At 43.1% G+C, this 19917-nt stretch overlaps 1 protein-coding gene and 1 long non-coding RNA gene across 2 annotated transcripts in view; one reads left to right on the forward strand and one right to left on the reverse strand.

Annotated features, from left to right (window-relative positions):
- Positions 1-19917, reverse strand: part of chlsn (cholesin) — a 352627-nt gene that overhangs the window by 164962 nt on the left and 167748 nt on the right. The gene's annotated exons all lie outside the window — the stretch shown is intronic.
- LOC144691227 (uncharacterized) lies at positions 5689-19515 on the forward strand. Its single transcript, XR_013579065.1, has 2 exons — positions 5689-5810; positions 18250-19515. It is a non-coding gene; the product is annotated as an uncharacterized LOC144691227 (long non-coding RNA).

A 19917-nucleotide genomic window follows, 5' to 3' on the forward strand; every position in this document is an offset into this window, starting at 1 on the left:
GAGGTGAGATGGGAGAGGGGTGTAATGCTGATTTGAATGAAACGCTTAAGCTTCACCCCTCACTTTGCAAATCGCTGAATTAATCTAGCATCTGTGATTTTGTGGTTCAGTATAAACACATCAGTATTATTCTAATCTTTTTCAATTGGTGTTTGGCCATTGCACAGAAAGATCTTACTGTTTAAATCCCTCTCAGTGGGCTGCAGCTATGGCTTGAAACAGGCGAGGGCAGACATGTGCCTCTTCAGTTTGTGGACAGGTTTGCAACAAAGGAAATCACCACACGGTGTTGTGGCAACAGTGGAATACATCAGTTACCTTGCTGCCAGACCACACAGGTGGTATGACATCTGATAAATCATTCAGTGAATGGGAGGAAAACGACAAGCCCAAACTTTCTTACCGGATGAATGAAAGCTTGTTTTCAGTTTCACACTGGCTGGGATATAAATTCATCAACCGAGACTTTACATTTTGTTTCTAAAGTTGCTGAGGCCTCTTCTCCCACTGAAATAACAGATAGGTCGGTCGATGTTGGTGGTATAATTAATCCAACACTCATACATGGTGCTTCTCTTGAGAACATGATGTTGCAAGTTCGAACCAGGTACGGATTCTTTTCACCACCACCCAAATTTGTGAATACAACAGGATCACTTGTCTGTACCATTCTTTACATAAAGCTGTAATGCTGCACACTGTCCCACGCACAGCCTGTCTCAAATAGGCTAATGTTTCAGGTCATGACTTTTCATCAGAACTGGGAAATGTTAGAGATGTAATAGGTTTTAAACAAGTGAATAGTGGGAGGGTTGGCAAAAGGTGAGTTCTGTAATAGGGTGGAGAAGATCAAATGACAAAATGGTTGGTGGCGCAGGGAGTGGTAATGGGACAAGTAAAGAAACAAAAGATGTGCCTAAAGGAGGTGTGGGCAAATGGCCATTTGCCGCCTCGAAAACACAAAAAAAGAGAAAAACAAGACAATAAAACCAGAAACCTGCAAAGATATGGTGCCCAAGTCCTGGATAGGGCTGGAACCCATAACCCTCCAATCTCAAAGCTACCAACTGAGCCAAGGTTTACCATGACTCGATTAACCTTTACCATGATGAGGACAGGTTGAGTTTTTGGTGAAGGTAGATCCTTTAGATACTGGTCTGGATTTTGCAGTCACTGACAAAGTAAAGGTGCTCACTGTTGGCCTGCAAAAAGCTGCCCACAAATATCTAGCGATCTCTGTGGCGTGGTTTTCCCCTTTTCGAACAGCAGTTCAAATCTGGTGCCATATGAAGGGATATCTTGGTGTGCAGCATCAGTGATGTCCATCACTGGTAAGGAGTCAATCATGTTAAAGTATTCACACACAGCAAACCAGTAAGCTAAAAGCACTCAAAACATCCTCCACTTTTCAATTCAATTTTTGGATAATGAAATAAATACATGACTATATTAAAATAGTAGCTAAAATAAAGATAAACGGAGTTTTGCAAAAGAAAAAAACATTTTTATACTTTAAAAGATGTGTGAAATTTTTTAATCATTGTGGAGAAATTCGACATTCCATAAATATAAAATTAGCTTTTCAAGGCCAGTGAGGGTGTTTAGCAATAATTATGAAGTTGGTACATCAGTTACATCTTATTCAACAAGGTGTAACTTTTTCAAGGGTTTTTACAGCGGGATGAACTGCATTAGAGCATGACGTTTTCATTGGCCTGAATTTTACCCTTGGCGGGTGGTACGATTGGCAGGCCCAGGACCGTTCGGGAAACGGCCCCCACCTGCAATCAGCCCCTGACTGCGATCTCGCGCTGGCTGGTCAATTAAGGCCCGCTCAGCGTTCAATGTGTCTTCCCAATGGTCAGGAAGGGCCAAGCGGGGGCCTGTTGGGCGCCGGGTCCAATGGTGACCCAGCCAGCAGCTTAAAAATAACACAGGCAGCTCCTTGAAGGCTGCCAGGGAAGAACATATCTTCTGCCTGCTTGAAGACCGAAGCTATGGCCTCAACTTCAGCTGGAGATGCCAGGCAGGAGGGCAGGTCAGGTGGGCACTCACCCCACCCCCTCCACCCTCGTGGTCCTCCTGGAGGAGGTGGCTGCCAGGAGGTACACCTTCGTCCCCAGAGATGGAAGGAGAAGGCCACTGTATCTGATAAAGAAAGCTTGGGAGGAGGTGGCAGCCCAGGTCAACAGCCATGACGTTGTGTAGCGCACATGGGTGCAGTGCCACAAAAGGTTCAATGACCTGCTGTGCTCGGTAAGGGTGAGTATCATGTTGGCATGGATCAATGTAGTGAAGTGTTAAGGGCTGGCCATCCCTCTGTGGAGCTCAGGGGTGTTAGAGTCTGAATGCCAACTGTCAAAGGCGCCAGAGCTGGCCAAAGGGGTGAGCCCTGGCTACTTGGACTGAGTGTCTTGTGGCTCGAGGGCCATGACTCAGATGTGCCCTGCAAGGAGCTCCTGAGCAGGGGTTAGCCAGGCTGCAATGGTGCTGCAGGTAGAGAGTGGACTAATCAATGTTCCTCTGTCCTTTCAGGAGAAGACAAGCCATAACAACATTGAGAGGTCACAAGCAGACGGAGGGCTCCCAAACCTCCTCATCCTAACCAGATATGAGCAGGACGACTTGGAGCTGGAGAGGCACCATTCACCTGTCAGCCGGTCACAGGGAGGCTGAGGTGTAAAGCCAAGGTAAGAGTGAAGTGCACAGAGGTGAGAGTTTCGGATGGTGCAAACACTCTTGTGTAGTCTCTTCATTGATAGGAGCCTCAAAACTTGAGTGCCCATTGATAATTGAAAGACGATGACACCATGATACGAATCTCCATTGTCTCACTAGGGTGCCTGGCATGCACAGTGACAGTGTGATGACTTAAACTAATGATATGTCGTTGTTCTCCCTTAGATTCACCAGCACGCTCTCATTCACAGGGCCCCGAAGAAGCACCTCTGGTGCCAGAGGACCGCTGGGCTTTAGCTGCACCTACGTCGCACCCGTTCTCTGAACCAGGCACCAGCGCAGATACCAGCACCTTGGTGGGCATTAGATCGTCGGCTAGAATGTCGGAGCACAGCAGTGAGGGCACTTCATACTCGCTTGAGGAACAGGCGCCGGCAGAACGAGGACTGCTGGAGACCAGGGCGATGCCAAGTCAGATGATGAGCCTCTGGAGTCGTCCATTAGGCAGCAGATGCTAGGTGTCCAGCAGGGTATGCAGGAGGATCTGGCGGAGATCCACGAGGGTATGCGTGCCATGGTCTCTGTTGTGAAAGAGTCCATGCGGAGCACAAGCACTGCATTGACCCTCATGGCCGAACGCACTGCCTTCTCGAATGAGAGAGTGGTGACTCTCATGGAGAGGCAGGTCCAGGGGCAGAATGAGGACTTCCTGGAGTTGCGCTCGGACCTGCAAGCCCTTACACAGGCAATTACCTCAGGTGGTCAGTGCCAGCGTGAGAGGTGGATGAGGCCCCAGCTAGGTGCCCATCCACCAATGGTGAGCAGGGAGGTCCAGAGCGACATCCCGAAGGTGCACAAGCTGCTTGTCGTCTCGGCAGGCTCCTCTCAGGACTCTCTGGGTGATGGCAGCAACTCCTCCACCCCTCTGCCAGTGACCGTGGCATCTGATGAGGCTATGATGACTTGGGAGATGCCAGCCGTGGAACTGGCCACTCCCTCCCAGGCGGGACCAGCACAGGCTCCACTGGCCAGAGGACGATCGCCAAGGTCATCAAGACCAACAAGACGCCAAAGTCAGCAGGCTACCTCCAATGCCGCTGCCAGTGAGGTGGAGGGGGTGGGGGGCACCAAAACATAATGAAGAGATTAAACGTAAGTTTAAGGCACCATGAGCACAAGAGGGACTGGTCACGGGTGATTTTCTCTTCTGTAATGTTTTGTTTATGTTTCCTGGTCTGGGAATGAAGTCTAGAGAAGGCTATGTTAATTTGTTTGGATTGTGAAAATGACATAAATTTTCTTGTTGCCGTAATGGCCTGAGTATGCTTCACCTTTTTATTTTTTTGGTACAGGGTATGTTAGTATATAATGCTGGCTGTGGGTGGTTCTAAACTTTATTGCACAGGCATTGAGAGGACTTTAGGCTCAAATGAAAGGGTCATTCCAGACATCTGGGATGAGGGCAGAAGCCCTGACATGAGGTCGAAACAGATCTTTGGCAGCCTAGCTGAAGGAGCATTGGACCAAGGTGTCCGTGGTGTCCCTGCCTCCCTGGAGGCTACTGAGGTCTGCCTCCAAGCCCTCAGCATTCTCCCCACCATGCTCCTCTTCTGGCTCACTACTGGGCTCATCATCTGTGGCCTCTGCAGCTGCGTCAAGATCCTCTTCCCCCAGTGGGTCCCCCCTTGCTGGTGCCAGATTATGGAGAGCACAGCACGCAACCGCTATCAGTGACACCCGCTCTGGGGGGTATTGTTGTATTCCCCCCTGAACGGTCCAGGCATTGGAAGTGCATCTTGAGAAGACCTATGGTCCTCTCTAGCACTGCCATTGTGGAGGCATGACTCCTATTATAGCAAAAATAAAAAGGGACTCAAAACATTAACTGTATTCCTCTCCGCAGATGCTGTCAGACCTGCTGAGTTTTTCCAGGTATTTTTATTTTTGTTTTGGATTTCCAGCATCCGCAGTTTTTTGCTTTTGCTCCTATTATAACGCTGCTCTGCCCTCTGTTCTTGGGTGACAGAGGGGGCGTCATAAGCCACCTTTTCAAGATTAGATTGTGAAATGCACTATATAAATGCAAATCTTTCATTTTTCTTTCTCTGCTTTTGTCAGGCTAGAAGTACACGTATAGGCATTCTGTAGTGCCAGGAGTTTATGAAGCTCCATCTAGTGGTAGACATGAAAAGCCACAATATAGCTGTTGGTCACAGATGAATGGTGCCCATATAGGGAGTGTGAGAAATGCATAGCAAGTTTCTTGTGGATAGCTACTTGTCTTTCACTCATCTTTATTGCCCAACCTCAGTTTTGGCTCGTTGGAAATAATTGTAAAATCTATAAATTGTATAAAGCTTTATCGACCCTGAACTCATTAAGAAATATTTTCACTTATTTTAGAGGAATGACGATGGATACACCGGATATTACTCACTGCTCGTCCAATGGGGGAATTTCAACAAGTGCACATGAAAGGTGTCAAACGGGTAGCTCTAATCGGAACTGATCAAATGTGGTTCAGCCCACAGGTAGTGCTGTTCATTGGTTAAATCAACTCAGGAACAGGAGTGGGCCATTCGGCCCTCAGGCCTGTTTGCAATTCAGTTAGATCTGTACCTTAATTCTATTTACCTGCTTTGGTTTCATATCCCTTAATATCCTGGCCTGACAAAAATACAATCTCAGTTTTAAAATTTTCAATTGCCCCTGAGCCTCGGCAGCTTTTTGAGAAGTGTACTAAGTAACCATTCCCCCTTGTATGAAGACTTACTTTCTGAAATCACCCACCAGAGGAAATAGTTTTTTTTCTCTATCTACCCTACCACATCCTTTAACCATCTAAACACCTTTGTTAATCACCCTTAATATTCTATTCTACATGAAGGTAAGTCTCAATTTGAAAAGTTATACGGACTCGAAACGTCAACTCTGTTTCTCCCTCCACGGATGCTGCCAGATCTGCTGAATTTTTCCTGCATTTTCTGTTTTTATTTCAGATTTCCAGCATCCGGAGTATTTTGCTTTTATTTACCTCAATTTAACACTTCTAATCCAAAGAGAGGAGTAGCATCACTTACTCAGAGACAGACTGGGGAAAATTTATTCCAAGGAAATAAAGAGCTTTCACGGTAGGCATCGGTTGTTGTTCTATGAAAAAATCAAATGGATACTCACGAACCCAGCCTGAAGCAAAGATTATTAAAACATCCAGTCTAGTCTTCATTCAGACTTGGAAGAAATAATGAGCAACGCAGAAAATTACTTTAGACAAACACTTCCTTTCCTCTCCCTGCTCTTCCTTAACAGACAGGTGTAATCGGGGTGGGAAGGTTCCTAGGGGTTAACAGGTTCGAACAAAACCAAAGCACAAAAGGAATGGCTGCACTGTGACAGGCTGCAGTCTGACGCCTCTGAACAGTTTAAATTCTTGGACAGATCCATTGCAGAGCTTCAGTCCAAACCACAGATGTTGTAGGTGACTTTTTGTGCTGGAGTACAGTTAACCTTTCATCAGGTTTACCACAAGTATCTGTGCCAGAGTGTTATCTTTAGGCTGTACAAAACAGGACTTGCTCACAACACAGTACTTAGAAAATTTCGAGCCTGCCAAACTTCCAGAGCCTAAAAGCTAATCCCACAATAAGCATAGCACCTAAACCACAGAATAGCATTGACTTTAAAAGGCACAGAGAAGCCAGCTCCTTTACACACAGCATAGCCTTGCGTACTCCAACTCTTGCCTCTTCCCTCAAAGTTGACTCCTTGTAAGGGGACAGTTCCCCAAGTGACAGTTGCCTTTCTGTTCAATATTCAAATGACTATTATTGATGATTGGGAGTCTCGAAGGCTATTGGACTGTGGCTAACACCACAACCCAGTTTGATCTTGTCAGTGTGCAAGTCCAGGAGGTGGCACTGTATCCAAACAAGAAGTGTTAAACCCTGGTGGAATTTTATGCTTCCTCAGGCTTGAGTGCTGTAGGCAACTGTAGTGTTCCTACCACTTCTCCAAGTGAGACCAGCTAACTGTGGATCAAACTAGAGACCATCTGGTTTGCAGATCTCTGTCAATCGCTGATTTAAACTGCTGAGCCTCCCCCATTAGGGAGCCAAGTAGATATTTAGTGTGGTGTTCCACCATGGATATGAAGAGCTGAATTCTGACCCTGGTTCACCAAATCTTTTGTGAATTTCCACATTTTTTAAGCATGCAGAAAACCCTAATAACACCTGGGAATGGAGGAAACCTTGGTGACATCACCTGAAGACACGGCATCAGTTTCCACACGTGCTTTGGATAAAAACTCTACCTCTGTGCTATCAGACTGCTGTCTGACACCATGTTCTGAATGAGTTGAAAAGTCCTCCACTTCAACACAATCCTTTATCTTTAGCCCTGACCACTGCTTCCATCCCACTCCCCAGACATTAATTCAGGTTCAGCCAGGCTCAGAGATTTGAGCCTGTGAGCATTATCCTGGGCTTCTGGATTACTGTTCGATTGATATTGCCACTATGCCACTGTCTCCACACAATCCTTGCATCCCTGTCCTGATAGCTCACTGCGGAGTAAATATACCATGTGATGTCAGCTATGGTTCAGCTGTTAGCACGCTTACCTCTGAGTCAGAAGATTGGTGGTTTAAGTCCTACTCCGGCAATTTGAGCACACAATTTCATCTGACATTCCAGTGTGGTAATGAGGGAGAGTTGCACCGTTGAAGGTTGAGGATGAGATGTTCAGCCTACCTCCCATCTCAGATGGATATAAAAAATGCAATGACACAGGTATGATCCCAGCTGATGTTAATACTGGGTGTCAGATCCCAGAGTGAAACCTGGCTTGATAGATCCCAATTTTTTTTTTTAGAAACCGTGGAGATAAGTTACTGAACAAATTCACAGGAGTCTGCTGATGAACTTTAACACAAAGAATAAAACATTTATTAGATAAGAAAAATGAACTATATTATACCAAACAAAACGGTTGGAAAGGTTTCAATACAAACGCAAGAAAATGACTCAAATATTCACTATTCCTTCATCCCACATATCTTTACAGACACATACAAGTTAGGAAAGATAAAACAGCTGCTCCCTGCAGCTCTAACATTCAGGGTAAGTATGAGGTACATGTGAATTAACAGTTGAAGTGTGGCCAGCAAAGTCACACTCCAAAGTAAATGACAGATGCAACGCAAGCAGATTCTATGGAATCCTCACAACCGAACCCAGACGCTTGATCCAGCTCCAGGGTTTCAATCGCGCCCTCCGAGATTCCTTTCCCTGGATCTCTGAATACACTCAAGCTTCACCTCCCAAGTACATTATCAGAGCTTCAGCCGCGCCAAGCAGAACACTACTGCTCTAAAAGGTCCACAATAAGGATTCACCTCAGATCTTCAGAGCTTCTTTCAAGCCGCTTTGTTTCAAGTCTGCTCCCTGCAGCTCTTTCTTTAACATGAAGCCTTTTTTCTCTGCTCTTGTTGGTTATCTTGACTCAATGAGATCTATCTCTGATGACCTCCCACAATCTACCCTCTGTAAATTGAGGTCATCCAATACTCTGCTGCCCGTGTCCTTACTTGTACCAAGCCCCGTCCACCTATCACAGCCCCACAACTCTCCAGAATATCTGCCCTCTTCGACTTTTGGTCCTCTGAACATTCCTGATCTTAATCTTTTCACCGTTGGGGGTCATACATTCAGTCACGAAGGGCCGAAGCTCTGGAATTCCCTACCTAAATCTCTCTACCTCTCTTTCCTCCTTTAACATGCTTCTCAGAACCTACCTGTTTGACCAAGCTTTTGATCATCTGCCCAATATCTCCTTATGTGGCTCAGTGTCAAATTTTGTCACATTTTGACTTTAAAATTTTCATCCTTATTTTCAAATCCCTCCATGGCCATGTCCCTCTATGATCTGTTCCAGCCCCACAACCCTCTGAGATATCTCCGCTCCTATAATTCTGGCCTCTTGCGCATTCCCAATTATAGTTGCTCCACCACTGAGGGCCATGCCTTCAGCTGTCTAGGCCCCAAGCTCTGGAATTTCCTCCCTAAGCCTCTCTACCCCACTTATCTTCTTTAATACACTCCTTAAAACCTACCTGTTTGACCAAGCTTTTGGTCATCTGACCTAATATCTCCTTATGTGGCTCAGTCTCATAGTTTGTTTCATAACGCTCTTGGGAAGCACCTGAGATATTATAATGTTAAAGACGCTATATAAATGTAGGCTGTTGTTAGTCAAAGAGCCATAGAGGTTTACAGCACAGAAAAATACCCTTTGGCTCATCGAGTCTGCGCCGGTCAAACAAGAACCTAACTATTCTAATCTCATTTTCCAGCACTAGGCCCATAGCCTTGTATGCCATGGCATCGCAAGTGCACATCCAAATACTTCTTAAATGTTATGAGGGTTTCTGCCTCTACCACCCTTTCAGGCAGTGAGTTCCAGATTCCCACCACCCTCTGGATGAAAAAATTCTTCCTCACATCCCCTCTAAACCTCCTGCCCCTTACCTTAAATCTATGCCCCCTTGTTATTGATCCCTCTTCCAAAGGGAAAAGTGCCTTCCTGTCTACCCTATCTATGCCTCTCATAATTTTATACACCTCAATCATGTTCCCCCTCAATCTCCTCTGCTCCAGGGAAAATAACCCCAGTCTATCCAATCCCTCCTCATAACTATAACTCTCCAGCCCAGGCAACATCTAGGTAAATCTCCTCTGCACTCTCTCTAGTGCAATCACATCCTTCCTATAATGCGGATTCCAGAACTGTGTGCAATACTCTAGCTGTGGCCTAACCAACATTTTATACAGTTCCAGCATAACCTTCCTGCTCTTATATTCTATGCCTCGGCTAATAAAGGCAAGTATCCCATATGCCTTCTTAACCACCTTATCTACCTGTCCCGCTACCTCAAGGGACTGGTGGACATGCACACCAAGGTCCCCCTGATCCTTGGTAGTTCTCAGGGTCCTATCATTCATCGTGTATTTCCGTGCCTTGTTTGTCCTGCCCAAGTGCATCACCTCACACTTATCCGGATTAAATTCCATTTGCCACTGATCAGCCCATCTGACCAGCCTGTCTACATCCTCCTGTAATCTAAGGCTATCCCCCTCACTATTTACCACCCCACCAATTTTCGTGTCAACCGCGAACTTACTGATCAACCCTCCTACATTCAAGTCTAAATCGTTTATATATACCACAAACAGCAAGGGACCCAACACCGATCCCTGTGGAACCCAACTGGACACAGGCATCCAGTCACAAAAACACCCCTCCGCTATCACCCTCTGTTTCCTGCCACTCAGCCAATTCTAGATCCAATTTGCCAAATTGCCTTGGATCCCTTGGGCTCTTACCTTCGTTATCAGTCTCCCATGTGGAACCTTATCGAAAGCCTTGCTGAAGTCCAAGTAGACTACGTCAAATGCATTGCCCTCATCTACACACCTGGTCACCTCTTCGAAAAATTCAATCAAATTGGTCAGACATGACCTCCCCTTAATAAAACCATGCTGACTGTCCTTGATTCACCCCTGCCTCTCCAAGTGTAAATTACATGTGTCCCTCAGAATTGCTTCCATAAGTTTCCCAGCCATTGAGGTTAGACTGACTGGCCTGTTGTTCCCTGGTTTATCCCTTCCTCCCTTCTTGAATAACGGTACCACATTGGCTGTCCTCCAATCCTCTGGCATCTCTCCTGTGGCCAGAGAGGTATTGAAAATTATTGCCAGTGCCCCTGCCATCTCCTGTCTTGCCTCACTCAACAGCCTGGGATACATTTCATCCGGGCCTGGAGATTTATCTACTTTTAAGCCCGCCAGACCACTTAGAACCTCTTCCCTTTCTATGCTAATTTCTTTAATTATATCACAGTCCTTCTGCCTGATTTCCATACCCACGTCATCCCTCTCACTTGTGAACACCGACACAAAGTATTCATTTAGAACCCTACCTACATCTTCCGGCTCCACACACAAATTACCACTACAGTCCTCAATGGTCCCTACTCTTTCCCTAGTTATCCTCTTACTCTTAATGTACTTGTAAAATAACTTTGGATTTTCCTTTATTTTACCTGCCAACGTTTTTTCATGCCCCCTTTTTGCTCTCCTAATTTCCTTTTTAAGATCCCCCCTACACATTCTAAACTCCTCTAGGGCTTCTGCTGTTTTGAGCCCTCGGTATCTGCCATAACCCTCCATTTTCCTCTTTATGTTGTCGGAAACTCTTGAACAATTCTAATTTTGACTGCATTTTGGAGACTCTTGCAATGCTGTCAAGCCAAGGGTAATTTCTTTTGGAAGGGCTACAGATATTTATTGCACATGAACTTAAAATGATAGTTGCAGGGGCTTCTATACAAATTTACTGGCTCTAGTACCTTTCATTGGGAATCAAGCCCTGGGTACATCACATGAGGCAGTGAACCGAAACCTCACACAACAGGCACTTACATTAATCTTAAATGACAGCACTTTCTATACTCACAAGACTAAACTGGCTCACTATCACATCTGTCCCTGCCCTATATCCCAATTTAGTCCAGAAGGAGGTGGGCAATTAACTTGATCAAAGGAAGGCTTGCCAATTTAATGATTACCAGGTTTTTTTTTTAAAACGTTTTAAAGTAATTTCTGGATAGTAAAGGGGAAGCAATATCACACCCAAACGTGTCTTTTACTTGTTGACCAATCATTGTATTCCGAGTGTTTTCTGTTTTTAAATCACTAGAAATCACTGCTGACAAAGGTAGTGCCAAAACCCCAGGAACAGTCAAATAATTCATAAATCTAACAGCTGCTATATTCATGTTCTGTTTATTCACTAATCTAAGAACAAACTTGCATTTATATAGTGTCTTTCACAACCTCAGATTGTCCCATAGGGTTTCATAGTTAATTAAGTACACTTGAAGTATAATCACTATTGTGAGGCAGCCAATTTGCACAAGGTATTATGTTATCCTTACTGAGTCTACCTTACATCATGTACTATTTCCTAACTGTGGAGGCAGGCAGGTGACCTGTTCACAGATTTCTGCAATGCGTGACCTGCTGTGTCTCTCCCTCTTTCTGCTCAACTATGAATTTCACCCAAACCATTTAATCTTTTGCCTTATGGTTCTGCAAAGTTTTCTCTTTGCTTTCATCTATAAGGTATACCAAGAAAAAAAACCCAGAATATGTAACCAGCTTTATATACTCCAGAGATCACCCTTTACCATCTGTAATCCTTACCACGGCATTTACATGGTCCTAGCAGCACATGAAGTCTGTAGTGAAAATTTTTCTTCCTTATAAATATTTGCTCTCCCTATTGCCAGGTTCCTATGACATGAAAAGAAACCCAAAACCCTATGTTCAAAACTTTGTCCATATTGCTATTTTTTTTTTTTAAAAAATGAACATTTCTGTTGAACAATTAAGATGGCTGCTACAAGTCACCTGATCACAGGGTTGGCCCTTTGTCTGGGAGCTATCCCTAGGAATTTCAAGGACAAAAGAATTCTATTCTCAGTTTCAGGAATGTCACACTTGGATACGCCTAGAGAGCTACTAACAGATTCATATCACACCTAGGACTATTCGGGCCAATTTCAAAGGGAACTGCAGGAATGTCATTTGTATCTGATAAGCCAACCTTTCTAGTGGAGTCAGTGGGTCTGCCGAAACAATGGCTTCCCAAATTCCAGACCCTCGACATAGATGATACCTCTTTCACAACTAATGACTGGGGCATTATCAGCCGTGAAATCAAAGCCAATCCGAGGGGCGGGTTAAACATCCCTTTTGACATCATGGAGGTGAAGGAAGGTCACATCACCCAAACCTCTGGTCTTTTGCACAGTTTAATATTGCATCTTTGGGCTTCACAGCCAGTCTGCTGTTTTAACGTCAAAGTGGTGAGCCAAGACGCAGGCTCCTCCAGGCTCAACAACTTGCCCATCTAGTTTGGCTTTGCTGGAAGATTTTGTACCATTGCCTACAGAGCTGACTCAATCTACTATCCTTACCTGGTCTAGCCTACCTGTGACTTCAGACCCACACAATGTGGTTGACTCTCAACTGCCCTGAGTGGCCTAGCAAGCCACTCAGTGCAAGATAATCAGGACAGGCAACAAATGCTGGACTTCCCAGCAGCACTCACATCCCATGAAAGAATAAAAGAGATTTAACAGTTAACACGAGGCATGCATATTCATTTATTGCAAGGTGCACTATGCAAGGGATTACATCCTCTTTTACAAATTTGTTGACAATCCAGGCTATATTCCACATCAAGGTTGACAATAACCAACTGTCTCCAACAATGAACAAAACACAGAGTCAATAATATTCCAGGAATCGAGGCTGTGATTGTGGGAGATTCATAACCACCAGGCGACTCAAATTGCTTTACAGCCATTAAAGTACTTACTGTTATCATATAGGAAACACAGCAGCCAATATGACCATAACAATGTGATAAAGACCAGATAATCTGTTTTTCTGATGTTTATCGAGTGATAATTATTAGCCAGGACACCAGGAATAACTCCCTTGCTCTTCTTTGAAATAGTGCCACAGGATCTTCAACCTCAAAACAAGTAGGCAGATATGATCTGGGTTTTAACACCTCATCTGAAAGATGACACCTCCGACAATGCAGTACTCCCTCAGTATTGCACCAGAGTGTCAGCTTTGATTTTTGTGCTCAGGTCCTGCAGTGGGACTTGAATCTGGAACCTTGTGACTCAGAGACGAGAGTGCTACCAACTGAGCCACAGATGGCAGTCTAAAGGATAGCAGCTCTGTCTGGCCCATCTTCAATCACTTTACTGATCCCAACTTAGAAGTAGCTTTGGAAAAAGCATGGGACGAAATCACTTGCCTGCCACCTGGCATGAAGCATGGCACAAGAGACATAAAAAGCATAAAGAGAGGAGAAAACCTTTTTTTACAAGAAAAATAAAAACAAATCTTTAAAACTGGTGATCCAGCCGAGAGCAAGAAGCCGGCTACAGTGATACTTTTTCCTCAGCTTATTGACCAGCTTAATAAAACTTGTGCAGAATACATCCACATATAGATTATATTCTAGTGTTTTGATTAAAAGTTGCATCTTTCAACACAAATATGCCATTTGCTTTATCTGGACTGTGCCATCTTGGTTTTCCTTTGTTTATAATACAACAACTTACATTTATTTGGTGCTTTTTAACATAGGAAAACACTGCACAGTAGCAAAATTAGAAAACAATCGACACCGAGCCAAAGGAGAAGGTGTCAAGTGTGATAGCTAAAAGCTTGGTCAGAGTTTTCAAGGAGAGTCTTAAAGGCCAAGCGGAAGTTAAAGAGTTGGAGATGTTTAGGGAGAGAATTCCAGAGCTTAAGCCCAAAATGACTGCAAACACAGCTGTCAATTATGGGTAAAGGGAGTGGGGGATTTGTAAAAGGGGAGAGAATTAATAACAATTTGTATTTATACAAAACCTTTAATGTAATTAGACATCCCAAGGCACTTCACAGGAGTGTTATAAAGCAAGATTTGACACTGGTTGAAGAGGTAGGTTTTAAGGAGCTTCTCATAAGAGGAAAGAGAGTTAGAGAGATGGAGAGATTTAGAGAGGAAATTCCAGAGCATAGGGCCTTGATAGCTGAAGGCACAGGTGCCAATGTTGAAGCAATTAAAATCAGGGCTGCTCAAGAGGCCAGAATTATCCGAGTGCAGATAGCTGTGGGGATGGAGAAGATTACAGATGGAGCTGGGGTGGAATAAGGGTGCTGAAACCATGGAGGGGTTTGAAGACAGTGATGAGAACTTTAAAATTGAGGCATTGCTTGGTCAGGAGCCAATGTAGATTAGCGAACACAGGGGGGATAAGGGGACAGGACTTGTCACAACAAAGATCACAGGCAGCACAGTTTTGGATGATGTCAAGTTTATGGAGGGTAGAATATGAGAGGCCAGACAGGAGGGCCTTGGAATAATCAAGTCTAGAGGTAACAAAGACATGGATGAGGATTTCAAAAGTAGAGAAGTTGAGCAGAAAGTCAGACAAACAATGTTACAGTGGTGGAAATAGGTGGTCTTGAAGGTGGTATAGGACCAAATGCTCAGCTCAGGGTTAAATAGGATGCTGAGGTTATAAACAGTCTGATTTTCCTGAAACAGTAGCTGGGGTGAGGGACACAGACAATGGCTTGGGCCTTTAACCGATAATACAGCATTCTCAATGTACAGCAATATTCTGATCCATTCCCTAGCTTTGATATCCCCATAACCACTTTCAGCGCCACACTATCACAAAAGAACACACACAATATGGTGTATCTAACCTTTTTGGAATTGGGTTGTTGATGTTGATCACATTTGAGCATGTTAGGTGAAATAAAATCAGAAATGCTGCCGTATGGTAAGTTAACGTTGCTGCAAAATGTGTACCAATATTTCACAGGTTCAGTTATTTCGATTGGTGAACAGGAAGCTGCTAAAAACATCAACCAAGTGAGCGAGTGTGAGTCAGGAACCGATCAAAGCATATTCATAAAATATTCACCTGCACTAAAATTAAAACCAAACAACACTCTCTGATCTCCTCTGATGTTTCTCTCATATTTCAGGCTTAGGCCCTGACCACCCCTGTTGCCAATTGATGGTAATTGGCACCTCAGGACTGGACAACATTCAGTCCCACAAGACTACAGCACAACATCACACTGAATCACAAGACACTTTGTAATGGCAGATAGCAGATCGAATTGGATTCCAAGAACTCTTGCTGCATTTTTAAACAATATCTTACACAATAGCTTGAATTTTTCTATGTCATTATACTTCATGATGGAGAGCTCCCACTGTGTCAACATGAAGTATGGCACACATTTGGGTGAGAGGGAAACAGCCATGTTATATAGTGTTTTGATGGCACATACTATATATTCATATCAGTAGAAAAGAGAATGAGTGAATGGACAAAGCACATAACAACCTTAAACCACATAACTCAGACATACATACGGTTTTCACAAAAGCTGCAATACCAACCTCAAAAATAAATCAACACCTTTAAAACAGTTAATAATTAATAACAGAATATGGCAATCTTGTCCTCCAACAACAAAGATAACATCATGTTGAAAAAAGTTAATAGAACTAAACAATTTGAGATCAATAGCTTTTTGTTAGGGAAGGGTATGAGGAGATGTAGGACCAAGGTGGTTAGGTGGAGTTAAGATACAGATTGGCCATGGTCTAATTGAATAACAGAACCAGTTTGAAGGGCTAAAAGGTCTTCTCATGTTTTTAAATACCATCCCAGGTCTCACTGGATTTGGACAGAGTAAGCAACCTGACCAAACCACCCCAAATCTCACAAAATTTCTTCAAATCTGTAAATAATGTTCCATATTGTGCATGAATGGGTAACTGTGTGTTATAATCTTCTTTTAAAAAAATGAATTCAAGTATGTTAAATTAAATTTTGGTACACAATGTCACTCAATAAAGTGTGTAAAATAAAAAGTTATCCTCTGATCTATTTTTCTAAAATAACGAACAAGGATGAACAGAGAAGCCAGAACTTAATTAACTTTGTCCAATAACTAATCAAAGTAATAAGCAGTAAGACAGAGACATCAAATGTTCATGATCCAAAATAGAACTTAAAGATGCTGGCCTATGAAACAGCAATTGGTACTCAGAATTACAGATTATGGAATGTTTTTAAGAACTATTTTCATAAAGAATTAGTTTACTGCTTTTCTATGGATAGTGTTATGAACAATGTATAATTTTAAGCTGAATTTATATATATATATATATATATATATATATATATATATGTGTGTGTGTGTGTGTGTGTGTGTGTGTTAAGAAAGGTAAAAATGGTTTCCATTTCATTTAGGTTTTGTTTATAAACCTTGGTGCCTGGGAATCTGGATAGACTTGTGACCAATGGTCATTTGGGTCTGTTTGCACATATACACTTTTAATGAGGTCTTACAACCCCTGAAGTTAAAGGGATGGAGGTTGAACGTTCAGTGATTTTGGAAAAGAAACACAAGATAGAAAAGCTTTACTGTTGCCTGGTGACAGTGATCCAGTGACACAGATACAGAAAAGACAGGAGTTGAGAAAGTGGGTGTTAAGTGTGTGTCAGAGAGAGAAGACGGGGATTTTAAGCTTTATGAGAAGAAAAAATGCAAGGCTAGTGGGAAATAGTTAACTGAATAATCAGTTATAGGACTCAGTAATGTGATCAGTTTAGCGGAGGTGCTACTGGAAAACTGAGTTAGGGAACTCATTTGTTTGCTCTGCAGCTGAAGAAACAGTGAGTTTAGCGTGCGTTTTTTGGGTGTCTCAGGGAGAGATACGAGTTGGGTGACAAGCCTCAAGTGAATGCTCAGGAATTCACTGGAAGAAAACCATTTGCAACGGTGCCAGTCCCAAGCGAGAAGCTTTTGTGTCAAGCTAGTAGTAGCTCTTCGCTGGTTTGTGTGTCTGTAAAGATATTGCTGGCTTAGGGAATTTGAATCATCTTGTGTTTGTATTGGGATCTTTCCAACCTTTTTGTCTGATGTAATATAGTCCACTTTTCTTGTTCTAATAAATATTTTATTTTTTGCATTAAAAAGTCATCAGCAGACTCCTGTGAATTTGTTCAGTAACTTTCCTCCATGGTTTCTAAAAAAAAGTTAGGATCTATCAAGCCAAGTCTCACTCTGGGATCTGGCTTGTCCAGTATGAACAGCAGCTGGGATCAGAACTACTGCAATCTGGATGTTCAAATCTCAAAATTGCACAAGAATATTGTTACAAATGAAGCAAGATTACAAAAGAGGACAAATTCCTCCAATTTTCCCAACAAGCTATTAGATGTGACCATTAGCAATCCAAAATCACACTATTAGTTCACTTAAAAAGCTGGAACATTGAAACACTGTAGGCCATTTAACACCATGAGGATGTTTTGCCATTCAGTTAAAATACAGCTGATCCATACCTCAACTCTATCTATCCACCTTTGCTCCTTATCCACCAATACCTTTACTTAACAAAAGTCTAACTCAATCTTGAAAATTTCACTTCTCTTAGCATCCACAGCCTATTAGAGGTGGGGTAGCAGGGTTGGCAGGGGTAAGGGTATGGGATTCCAGGTTTTCACTACTTTTTTTGTAGAGATAGTATATTAGACCTGATGAGGTCTGAATAGTTATTGCAGACACTGATATCTTACAGAATATTATCCCTGCATGCCTGGCACTATGAATGTATTAGCATGATACAAGCTATTGTCAGCTAGGGAGAATACAACATCGCTTTAGTTGATTAGGGAGAATATAACAGCATCCTCTTCTTGCATCATCCCGTGTGGTCATTCACTTCTCTCACAAGATTAAATAAATCAGGTAGAGTCCATTTTCGAGAAATTAGCATCAGTCTCTGGGATGAATGGTACTTAAGGCCTTTATTTCCCCTTACATAAATCTCCATTCCTATTTTAAAATTACGTCTTTGCATGAAAGGCTGCAATTGAAGATTAATCAAAATTTTTTTTTTAAGGAGCGGCTTACACATCAGCATTTCTACATCTGAACACAAAAGTCAAAACCTGAAAACTCAAGATTCAATTTCTAGAACCTGAAATCCATCATCACTTAAAAGCTTGACCTCATAGGGAAAGTGATTAGCAATCCTTTCTTCTTTGGAGAGACAGAAGGGCAGTGCACCATCGTTATAACATGCAGGTGGCATCATGATGTATTCCACGTGGTCACAGGCACACAACGCAATGACGCCAATTTTTTAAAAAATGTTTAGCAAACACTGGAAAGGGGGATTCTCCTTTAATCCAGAAAGCAATTAGAGGACTGAGTGTAACTGTTAGGTGGAGGAAGCAGATTAAGTTCCTCTCCAGCTGACTACTAGCAGGTTGCTGAGGAAAATAAGTCTAAGAATCTTGGATGAGTTGCTCTAAAGTTAAAGTAACAGTGAATGTCAAGTGAGTTCTGGATTGCAAGGGAGATACCAAGTTGTCAGCAGTCAACTGGGACAGGGAACTGCAGGGAGCAGGTCCTAAAGGAAAAAGAGGAAGGCCCCTAGAAGCCCTTTAGGTTAAATCAAAGGACAAGGACACGAATTTGGAACAAGATCCTGTTCAGTGGAAATGAAAGTAAAGGGCACAGAGGAAGGCTCCAAGCTTAAAGGGAGAAAGCTGCAGGATGCAGACTTAAAGCAAAATAGATTTGCAAGGAGCCAGAATATCCAAGGGGACAACCGAAGGTCTGTAACTCTTTACTATGGGCATGTGAAGCAGTGGTGTTCTGTTGGCATGGCTGAGTCTGAGAGAGAGTGCGTGGAAGGAAGCTTGAATGCACGTGGCATTCAGGGTAGAGGAACATCGGAAGGAGAGTTCAAAACCCTGAAGGTGGAACCTTGTGGAAGGTGCCCAAGAAAACGCATCGTTTTGGAGAAGATTCCAAAGTGGGTTCTTCGAGAGTGGAGATTGGAAACCCTCATGTGAAAGACAGAGTTCAGTGAGGCTGTTTGGCTCACCTTGTGACAAGCGTCTTGAGGGAGTTGATGAGAGATCCATAGCATCTGTTTTGGGGTGGCATCTGTCACTTGGTTTCAGTGTGTGGTGTGCCTGACCACAGGTCACCTATTGATTTACATGGACTGTACTTAAGGTGAACATTAGAGCATGAGATAGCTTTTGCAACTTATGTTATTCTTATGAATCTGTGTGTATCTGTAAATATATAGTTGTAGGTGAAGAAGTATTGTAATATGGTTCATCTTTTCTTATTTAATTAACTTTTAATAAAAGAATGAAATATTTATCAGCTGATCCTGTGACTCTGTTCAGTAGCCACCCTCCACGTTTCGAAACAAAAAATAAAAGTTAGGATCTATCAAGCTGGGTTCCACCCTGCAATCTGGCTTGTCCAATAGTAACATCAGCTGGGATCATAACAGTAACAGTGAGCTACTGTCAGAAGCCAGAGCTTGAATCTGATGGGGTGAAGGCTTCCTTTCGCTCCTGAATATAAGAGTGCTGTACATTAACCTCTCATTCCTGTATCTCATCGCCATGAGCTCAATATCAAACTGTTCCTAATTCAGCACAGATTAAATTGGATAACCTACCCATAAAAATAGCAGTGAGGTGGATCAAATCTATACTAGTGCAGTAGGGGATCTTTGATTTCTGAGTTTATGAATAGACAT

This window comes from Cetorhinus maximus, chromosome 15, assembly GCF_964194155.1.
Source record: "Cetorhinus maximus chromosome 15, sCetMax3.hap1.1, whole genome shotgun sequence".
Taxonomy (NCBI): domain Eukaryota; kingdom Metazoa; phylum Chordata; class Chondrichthyes; order Lamniformes; family Cetorhinidae; genus Cetorhinus; species Cetorhinus maximus.